Source organism: Schistocerca americana, chromosome 3 (genome assembly GCF_021461395.2).
Source record: "Schistocerca americana isolate TAMUIC-IGC-003095 chromosome 3, iqSchAmer2.1, whole genome shotgun sequence".
Taxonomy (NCBI): domain Eukaryota; kingdom Metazoa; phylum Arthropoda; class Insecta; order Orthoptera; family Acrididae; genus Schistocerca; species Schistocerca americana.
The window spans coordinates 509,736,534-509,745,953 of record NC_060121.1 but is presented as its reverse complement, the minus strand read 5'-3'; the positions used below and the strand labels follow the sequence as shown (position 1 = coordinate 509,745,953).

At 40.0% G+C, this 9,420-nt stretch overlaps 1 protein-coding gene across 2 annotated transcripts in view; it reads left to right on the top strand.

Moving 5' to 3' along the window:
* Positions 1–3,158: 3,158 nt before the first annotated feature.
* The window catches only part of LOC124605210 (CYFIP-related Rac1 interactor B), a 426,653-nt gene continuing 420,391 nt past the window's right edge, over positions 3,159–9,420 (top strand). For both annotated transcript variants that reach the window (XM_047136748.1, XM_047136749.1), the window contains exon 1: positions 3,159–3,280. The gene's annotated coding sequence lies outside the window, so the exon portion shown is untranslated. The remainder of the gene's footprint in view (positions 3,281–9,420) is intronic.

The following is a 9,420-nucleotide window of genomic DNA, read 5'->3' as shown; positions in this document are numbered from 1 at the left end:
TCCCTTGTTCGTGAAGGATCGTTGCACAGATGCACAATAAGAGTTTACCGCTGACGTCAGTCACTGGTAGAATTATGGAACACTGTTACAATCTTCTATATGGATACTGCAGACGGTGATTTTGTTCTGTTCGTACGTTAATGGCGTATTCCATGACTTTCGAAAAGTATTCAACGAGTTCAGTACTGGCATCTAGGGCAGAATTTTCTAGCAGATGGAACTCAACACGTCATTGATAATGAGCATAATCTTCTGACGTAAGCCGGCCGGGATGGCCGAGCGGTTCTAGGCGCTACAGTCTGGAAACGCGCGACCGCTACGGTCGCAGGTTCGAATCCTGCCTCGGGCATGGATGTGTGTGATGTCCTTAGGTTAGTTAGGTTTAAGTAGTTCTAAGTTCTAGGGGACTGATGACCACAGCAGTTAAGTCCCATAGTGCCCAGAGCCATTTGAACCATTTCTTCTGTCGTAATAGCAACTTTGAGAGTACCTCGATAAACTATTATAGCACCGTTACTGTTTGCCACATATACAAATTATCCGGTGGATTAAGGCAGAAGCTATGGCTGCTCGCGGCTAATGTTGTATACAGGACAGTCGCAACAACAGAAAATTTTAACGAAACGCAGGAAAACCATCAGAAGATCGACGTTTGCGCAGTGAGTGGTAGTAGACCTTCAGCATGAACAAATGTAACATATTACACGTAAATAGGGTGCAGTCTAAGACGGAACAATAACTTGAAACGAATTGCAGCAAAAATACAGACTTCAAATGGAGATTAAACGCATGAATACCAAGGAAATGTAATCCACTTACGAAGGAAGTTGATTGAGAACCCGCTTTCGAACGATTCTTGAATTTTGCTTCTCAATCGATGATCATTATGAAATGAAATTAACAGAGGAGAGAAACACCGTCAAAAGAAGACAAACTTGTTTAGACACATTTTTGTACAATAAGTGCGAGAGCGTCAAGGAACTGTTCATCAAAATTATCGAAAGACGCTGTAAGAAAGGCGTGGTGCATCACGATGTGGTTTATTAATGACGTTTCGAGAGCGCACAATCCATGAAGACTAAGGTAACATTTTACTTTCTTCCATGCACATATCGCGAGAATCAGAGGAGAGGTCATACAGAGGTATACGAGACACTTTCTTGCAGTGCATGATTCGATAATGGAACAGGAAAGGGGAAGATATATTGACACGCGAAGCACTCGCAGCCATACAAACGAATGAGGCTTGCGCGATATAAATGTAGGTGTGGACTTTTCCGTAAAGTCAAAAAGCCGCTCCATGTGAAAGGGGAAGGTCATTATGTGTATACCCATTTTAGCGTCCCGGCGACTTCAAGGTCTTGAGATATAGATTGTGAAGTCAAATCAGACATAATGCGGTAGGAGTACATGGCCATGTTTTAGGAGTCACCCAATCATTTTTCTCAGATGATTTAGGGTAACTACGAGAATATTGTCTTATCTACTGCCCTTCCTCGTTCGGTTCGACTGCTTAGAACGAAACATGATGTAATTTCATACCTCACTCGCTACCAAAACAATGTAACACTGGGCTTTAAAGGCAAAAGGTGCATGCCTGTGTTCCGAATGATTCTACAGTTGATTTCTACAATGTCCAGCAAGTTCAAGTATCTGGTTGCTATGGAGAACCGTTCCGAAGTTACTAGCTCAATCGTAATGCGACTTAGGCAGCGAGGGAAAATGTACACTCCCTGTATGGCACTTCGGCTGACATTCATCTCTTTTTTAAAGTACACGGAACACCTCAGCAGAACAGGCTTGATAAACTAATGCTAGCTACAGAAATTACAGAAACACTAGAAATTTCGAATGTCATAAGAGTTCAGATGGAACTGGTTCATTACAAATAACCTAAAACATTCGGAAAATATATCCATCACCTCTTTTTATTTTTCTAACCCTCAGGCAGGGTTTCTGTCTTTCCATTAATTATGCGCTGCTTTTGCTTTACTGAACGTCTCTAAATTTCTAACATGTCACGCTAAATCCAGTAACGCGTAATCGCTTATTACCAAATTTATACTGATTTCTGTCATCTGGTCCGACTACAATAGCATAAGATTTTCAATGTATAACGAACTGGTGTCTCCCATCGATGTTTGCTCTTTTTATTTCAATCATTTCAGTTTCTGAAACGAGGAAAAAAGATACGTTACGATAGAAATGCCCCGCAGGTGATCTCCCATACAAATAAGTAACTGGAATTAGATGCAAGATTGATACGATCACTACAGTATTTAACTATGTATAATCCTAACAGCCCTCACATTTCTTGGCCTCCGAGCTAATTTATGCAGCCATTTGTCGCGGGAACCGCGTTCTTCGTACTTAGCCACGTAGCCACAAAGTATGTGTAATAAGTTTCACTTCTACAGCATTTATTGCAAATTTCGCTTTATCAAACTTACGAGTGAGAAATTGCAGCTTTTTAAATAGTAATACATATTTTATTTTGCTTTCGAAATCAAGAGGTTATTTTTTCCAATGTTATATACACAGAGGTTCGTTGCGGAAGACGTTGCCACAATTAGTCACAGAAAAATTACATTTCATGGAAGAATGGAAGGATATCTGAGTCTGGTAACTTTCGAGTTCTATTCAGAAAGAGAACATCGTTAACTAGTTACCCTTTATGGAAATATGTGCCTGACCATTGACGCAGAGGGATAAAAATTATTGTTATGCTACTGTATGTCATGTTCTACAGGTAAACATAAAAACTGGGAACCAATACAATTTTGCCAAATAAATTAGACTACGTTTGTAAAATCTTTAAACAATATGCGGTCAAAAGTATGGAACAGTGCACGCAACAAAAATCTGTCATATGAATGAACTTCCGTCATTCAAGTACATTTAGTTAATATTTTGTTTTGAGAGAATCACTGAAAGCTAGTTCTTTAATTTTCGTCAACTATGCCCGCTGCTGCGTTTAAAATAGAGTTGCGAAAATAATCAAAATCACAAGAAGCAGTCCTATGTCTGTTAACAATAAAGCCGCAATATTTTGTGTTAGTTACTTTGAGGCGCAGCGGTTGGCATCCCTGCTGATGGGCGGTGCCTTGGGCCGACGGCCGCACGTGTTCGTCGCTTAGCGCGACAGTCGTAGCTTTGCTCGGGCGCGGTAACGTTGTAAGCGGTTTTGTGAATGCTATTCCTAGTCAGTATTTTTCTTGTCGAGGCAGTGATTTCAGACCTTCCATTGGATAACTGACGCTACACCACAGTCTATCATCAGGTAATACTTAATTGTCTTTCTAGGAGAGATCTTAACGATAGTGATGTTATCTACCCGGCGCACATTTTTGCACGAAAAGCATGTGTCATGCTTGTCAGTTCCTACACTTCCTGTTTTTCGGAAATTTAATTGCATATTCTGTTTCACTTGTTTAGTGTATTTTATTTCCACTACCTGCGTCTTTTGGAGACAACAATGTCTGCGGCGCTCCCATTCGTATCCATGAAATGTTCATGTTGCTGACTTGAATATTACTTGTTATGTGGCCTGATAGTGCGATGGTGGTTATGATATCGTATAGTAGATGTATCTAGACACTTCACTTTCGCTTTCTGAACAAGGAACATGCAACAATACCTCATAATATTGTCTGTGAGTGCTAATCGTTCATTTATTGTTAACGTTAACTATTTTCAGTCAACATAGTCCTGAATTCAGTACTAGTAGTCCTGAAATTAGAGTGTTGCTCGTAATTTTCCGATGCTATTTATGTTCTAACAAGCTAGCCATTGCTGTAGAAGAATGTTTCGGCGATTCAGACTTGTAGGTATAGAAAATACTCTACTTAAGATATTTGTATCTGATATTTACGATTCTTCTGGTATAAATATCTCAGGGAAACAAATACAGTAAAGAATACCTCAAGAAACGGTTGTCAGTTATGTAAATAGTCTACTAAATGTAATCGGTTCATATTTTTACTGACATCTTTCTCAATCCGAGGCATGTGAAGCGTTACTTCTAGCCTTGCTGTCGCTCAGATAATCAGAGATTGCCTAACATCCGGGAAACGATAGTGCGAGCGGGACTTTATCAGAACGTCGGCCTTTTCTTTGGACAGTATCTGGTGACGGCTTAGTTCAGCGAGCGGAATGATTTTTACATTTCAACAAACACCTTGGCAATAGTCCGACATACAATATGGATGTTGTAACCAGTAAAGGACAAGCATCGGTGTTAAAATTCTCTGCTTCTCCATTTGCCGCTACAGAGAAATTGTGCTGTATCTCCGTGACAGTGTGTCAATTTTGTATAATCTCACTTACTGTATACCAGATTACGTTGACTAATCTCGGAAGATTCGCCTCACGATAACAGACCATATTGTTTTCATTAATACAAGAATACTGAGGGCATCAGTTTGTGTTGGATTAAGGTCGCTTTGTAGCGAAAATCTGCGCTGCACAAAAGTAATGAACATATTGTGTTGCACAAATATACAGTACATCTCGAATTTTCTAGTTGCAGACTTAACAGAAATTGGAATAGGAACTCATATCAGGTATCACTTTTTTCACTCTTAGTCCGCAACTAAGGAGGAAGACAACACAGTCTGTAAGGAGTTCGTGCCATCACTAAGTTCCAGAGAACAAGGGTGAGTGTAGAACTCGCATGAGTGTGACAACAAAGAAATCTTCGACACAACATTTCGGACATTTGACTGAGAAGAATTCCGTTATGTGATATTCGTTAAACCGTCAGCAATTTAAATTACTTTCTTGAAATCGATGTAAGAAACTACTTTGTATTAGTAGAATTTTTCGGACAAATTATTTTTGTTGTTGAGGCTGGTTCATATGTATCATTGGATGTGAAAAGCACTTATGTGAGCACAACCTTTGTTGTCTTTAGGTAAATTTACTTTTGCTGCACGTTGACTTTTCTAATGTATTTTTGATTGAGTTTACTGTTTCACTTTGTTTGGATGTTAAACATTTCTTTAAGCGACGATGTTCCTTGCAGAAGTTTGCCGTTTTCGCTTCCGACTCGTGTTCTCAACAACAATTCCTAAGTGGGGGAATCGAAATACGGCTTTACATGAAGTACAGAGCCAATACGTTGCTCGCTTTAATGTGGAAGTATTCACATTAGAACCTAGGCCTCTGTATATTATTCTGAAGAAATAGATACACTTAACTTCTCTGAATGATCACACATACGCTAACGGCCGAGCTGCACGCATATGCTCTGTTTCTATGCTGATCTATGATGCAGTTTCAAAGAAGTCGAATAATCAATTAGTTTTGGGATGATTTTCAATCTGCAGCGAAGTGTGTGCTGCTTTGAAAATTCCCAGTAGATCGAAACTGTTTGCCAGACCGGGACTCTAACCCGAAACATTTATCTTTCGCGGGGAATGCTCGTCCGTAAGCAGGTACCACTCACGCTCCACTCTCACGGTTTGACTTTTCTCCAGTGTATAGGCGTCCACAAGGGTTGGGTTGGGGGTGAGGTGGAGTGGAGGGGAACCTAGGTGAGGCACTGGAACTCTCCCTGGAATCTGGAGTATAGAGTTTTTATACATTACAGAATTTTCGTACATAAATACAAATGGATGATAACCATAAATTCTCAGCGGTATATATCACCAACAAAATTCAGTTCTTCCTCAGATCAAAATGCCAATTTTAGAGTCTTACCTTCTTCTCCTGGATAAGTTTCCGCAGATTCCTACACTCCACTCTCCTACTTTGCAACGTCCACAGAAGTTCTCCTGCATGGTAGCTTGCCGGACTAGCGTTCAGGGAGAAAGGGATATTGCGGAAAATGGCTTAGCCACAGCCTAGGGGCATTTTCTCCAGAATGAATCCTTGCCCTACAGCGGAATCTGCTTTATTCTGAAACTTCCTAGCAGATGAAACTGTATGCTGGATGGAGACTGGACCAGGAATTTTCCCTTTCGCGCGCAAGTGCTTCCACCAGCCGAGTTATGCAGACACCACGGAATACCCGCGTTCAGAGATTCCGTTCTGACAGTACCTGCTACGGCTCGGTACCAAATTCATTCTGCAACAATTCCCCTAGACTGTGACTAAGCCATTTCTCCACAAAAGAGAGGCAAGGACGATCGGGGTTTACGTCACGTCGACATCGAGGTCGTCAGAGACGTAATACGAGCTCGAACTTTTTGAGGATGAGTAAGGAAATCGACCGTTCCCTGTCAAGCTACCATCACGGCATTTGCTTGAAGCAATTTAGGGAAATCACAGAAAACATAATTCTGGATGGCCGGATGTGGAATTGCATCGTTGTCCTCCAAAATTTCTCCGCGCGATATCGTTTCTTCCAGGAATACTAGTCACCCAAGATATGCAGGAGAATTTATGTGGAGTTTGGAAAGTAGGAGAGAGACAGTAGCAGAAGTAAATGTGTGAAGGCAAATTCTCAACCGTGCTTGGATATCTCAGTTTCCAGAGCACTTGCCGGGGATGGCCAAGGTTGCTGATGAGTCCTGGTCCTGCTCATAGTTTTGATCTGCATTGAAGTTTGGTTAATTACTGCTTATCTTTCGCAAAAAAAGAAGGAAGAGAGCTCAGGGTTTCATTTCTCGTTAACGAAAAAGCCTGTAGTGACGGAGTACAAGCTCAGATTGCGGAAGGGCAGGGAGAGAAGCCGTAGCCTATTCAAAGAAATCATACCAGCATTCGCCTCGGAAAACATGGTAAACAGAGGCTTTGAAGGACGAACAGGGTTTTGAACATCCCTCCTTCCGAATTCGTGTCTATTGGCAACCGTTGCGCCTGCTTGTTTCGCTCTTTGCAACGGCCGCTGTATGTTTGTAAGGGGCTACAGCTGTTTAGACTTAAGATCTTAGGTGAGCTTGATAAGACCAATGTTGAAACTGATGATAGTGCTGTGTATTTTAATACACTGTTAGTATTATTAAACAAAAAGAAGTAACGTCACTTTTGAACGTGCATAATATAACTGCAGTCAAATAGCTTCGATATTTTTTCTCGAGTGAGTCGAACAGTTCAAATTGTCAGTTGTGCATTTTTTAAAAGTTTTCCCATATTTTTGCACCATGACAATAACTGTTTAGAAATGTAACACCCAAACTTTATTTTAAGGAAAGGTTAGTATAAAGTATAGGGTTTATAGAATAAAAAATTGAATTAACATTTCGCGTACGAGATCACACAGAAATGTTGCGAGCTAGTGGTGTTGCACGTTATGTATTCATGGATATCACCAGATTTTCTTAATATAAAAGATAGTAAGATGAAGGTGTCTCCACGGTGGAGCCTGGAATCATTTAATTGTGGTATGCTATCGGACAAAGATAAAGTTAGGCACAGACAACTATTTCTTACATTTATTTATTTCTTTACTCGATATTGTAGCCCGTTTACTCTTTGAGGGGCAGGTAAACACCACTAAAATTTACCCTAGTGGGGCAAGCAAAATTATTTGCAAATTTCAAATTTCTTTTACTTGTAATACATTTGTTTTATTGTCTTGACATGTTTTATACATTGAGTTAGTAAAAATTCACTTGAACAGCAACAAAATATTAACATTAAGTGTGGTCACTAAAGGTACCCACCACCCCATTACAGCATACAAATTCGATATTTGGTGGTTGAACTTTGAAATAACTAGTTTTTTAAATTTTCTTGGTATCTCTTGAAACAGTTCTTGCCTGCTCTCAGACACAAAGGTACTTTGCACACTGAACACATCCACACTGTTCGCAAAGGATTTTTCTTTGAACTGCAAACTGCGCATCTTCTAGATGATGAGTGAATTGGTTGTTGTTTACTGCTTTCGTCTACGTATGGTTTGCGTGATTTGATTTGGGTTGCTGTACTACTTTGGGATACAGAAGCAAAATTAGCTACCACTGAAACTATTTTTGGAGCCAACAAGATTTTGTACACCTCTCGACGGAAGTCTTTATTGGAGAGCTGCTCCATTTCGATTTCTTTGTGCATAATGAACGCGTTTGTCACACTGCAGTCTAAAAAGTGAAGAAACAATCTCATCCACCATTTCTTGCTTTTTCTGTCAGTTGCATAGTCTGACTTTAGTCGATCAAAATTATCCACATAGTTCATGCTGGAATTGTAGTCTTTCAATACAGTTGGACAAGTGATATTGGTTATTGTTCCATCTATCTTTTTTCCAGTTACTGTGGACACATCTGATGGTGAAGAACATGTTGAAATCAAGGTGACTGCCCTGTTATCTTTCCATTTGTACAGTAGATTACTATGCCATCATTGCTTATTTTGTAATCGAATTCCCCTCTTTCCAGTTCCATTTCCTCCTTGAGTTTTGGTATGATTTTCCTTCTGGGATTTATTGTTCCACAAGTGTACACACCATTGGGTTTTAGGTCCTTGAACAGATCATATGATGCCCGGGTTCCCGGGTTCGATTCCCGGCGGGGTCAGGGATTTTCTCTGCCTCGTGATGACTGGGTGTTGTGTGCTGTCCTTAGGTTAGTTAGGTTTAAATAGTTCTAAGTTCTAGGGGACTGATGACCATAGATGTTAAGTCCCATAGTGCTCAGAGCCAGCCAGATCATATGATGTAAAACAATTGTCCATGAAAATAATATGATGCTTTCCATGAAGACCACTGGTTAAATTTAGAACCACACGACTGCACACAAGACTAGAACTTAAACAGCTTGTCGTGAATGTGGAGTCATTTCCATCACTGTCGACACTGCTGTCACTATAAGATACTTCTTCAAATAAAATTCGGTAACATTCGTCCTCAGTTATTCCTTTTCGGCTAGACATATTCGATGGAGACGAAGAAAATATACTGGGTAGAGCAGAAGGGCGGTGGTTAGCAGCACTAAGCACACCGAAATTTGTCTGTAAAACATGGAAAATTCTATTTAAATTTAAAGTTACATTACACGTAGACTGATATGTGTTCACACATAAATATAAGCAATTACTTACCAAAAATAGTCGTATGAAGAAGAGCTACAGAGAATACTGCTCGCCGCTTCCAAGAACAGTGCTAACAATGAAGAAGTATCAACTATTGTTCTGAATAAGCGGCAAAAATTCGCGCAGAAGACCTGCACTGCCATATAGCGGCATTTTAGGCAACAATTAGGTGATTGGCATAGAGACTACTGGCCCCTGAGCGGTAAAGGGAGAAAATATGTGGTTAGCCACAGTGACCACCGCCCATTGAAACCGTCTACGTATGTGGTTAGTTACAGTTTTGCTGCCCTTCAAAGAGTTAACTAATATTCTACAATTACTTTGTATTATAGCATATTATCTAATATTCTCCACTAGGCCTATTTCCTGCCTATAATTTTATTTTTACATTCACTTTCAACAAAATAATAACTACTTTTCGGTTAAAAATACATAGCAAAAATTATTACT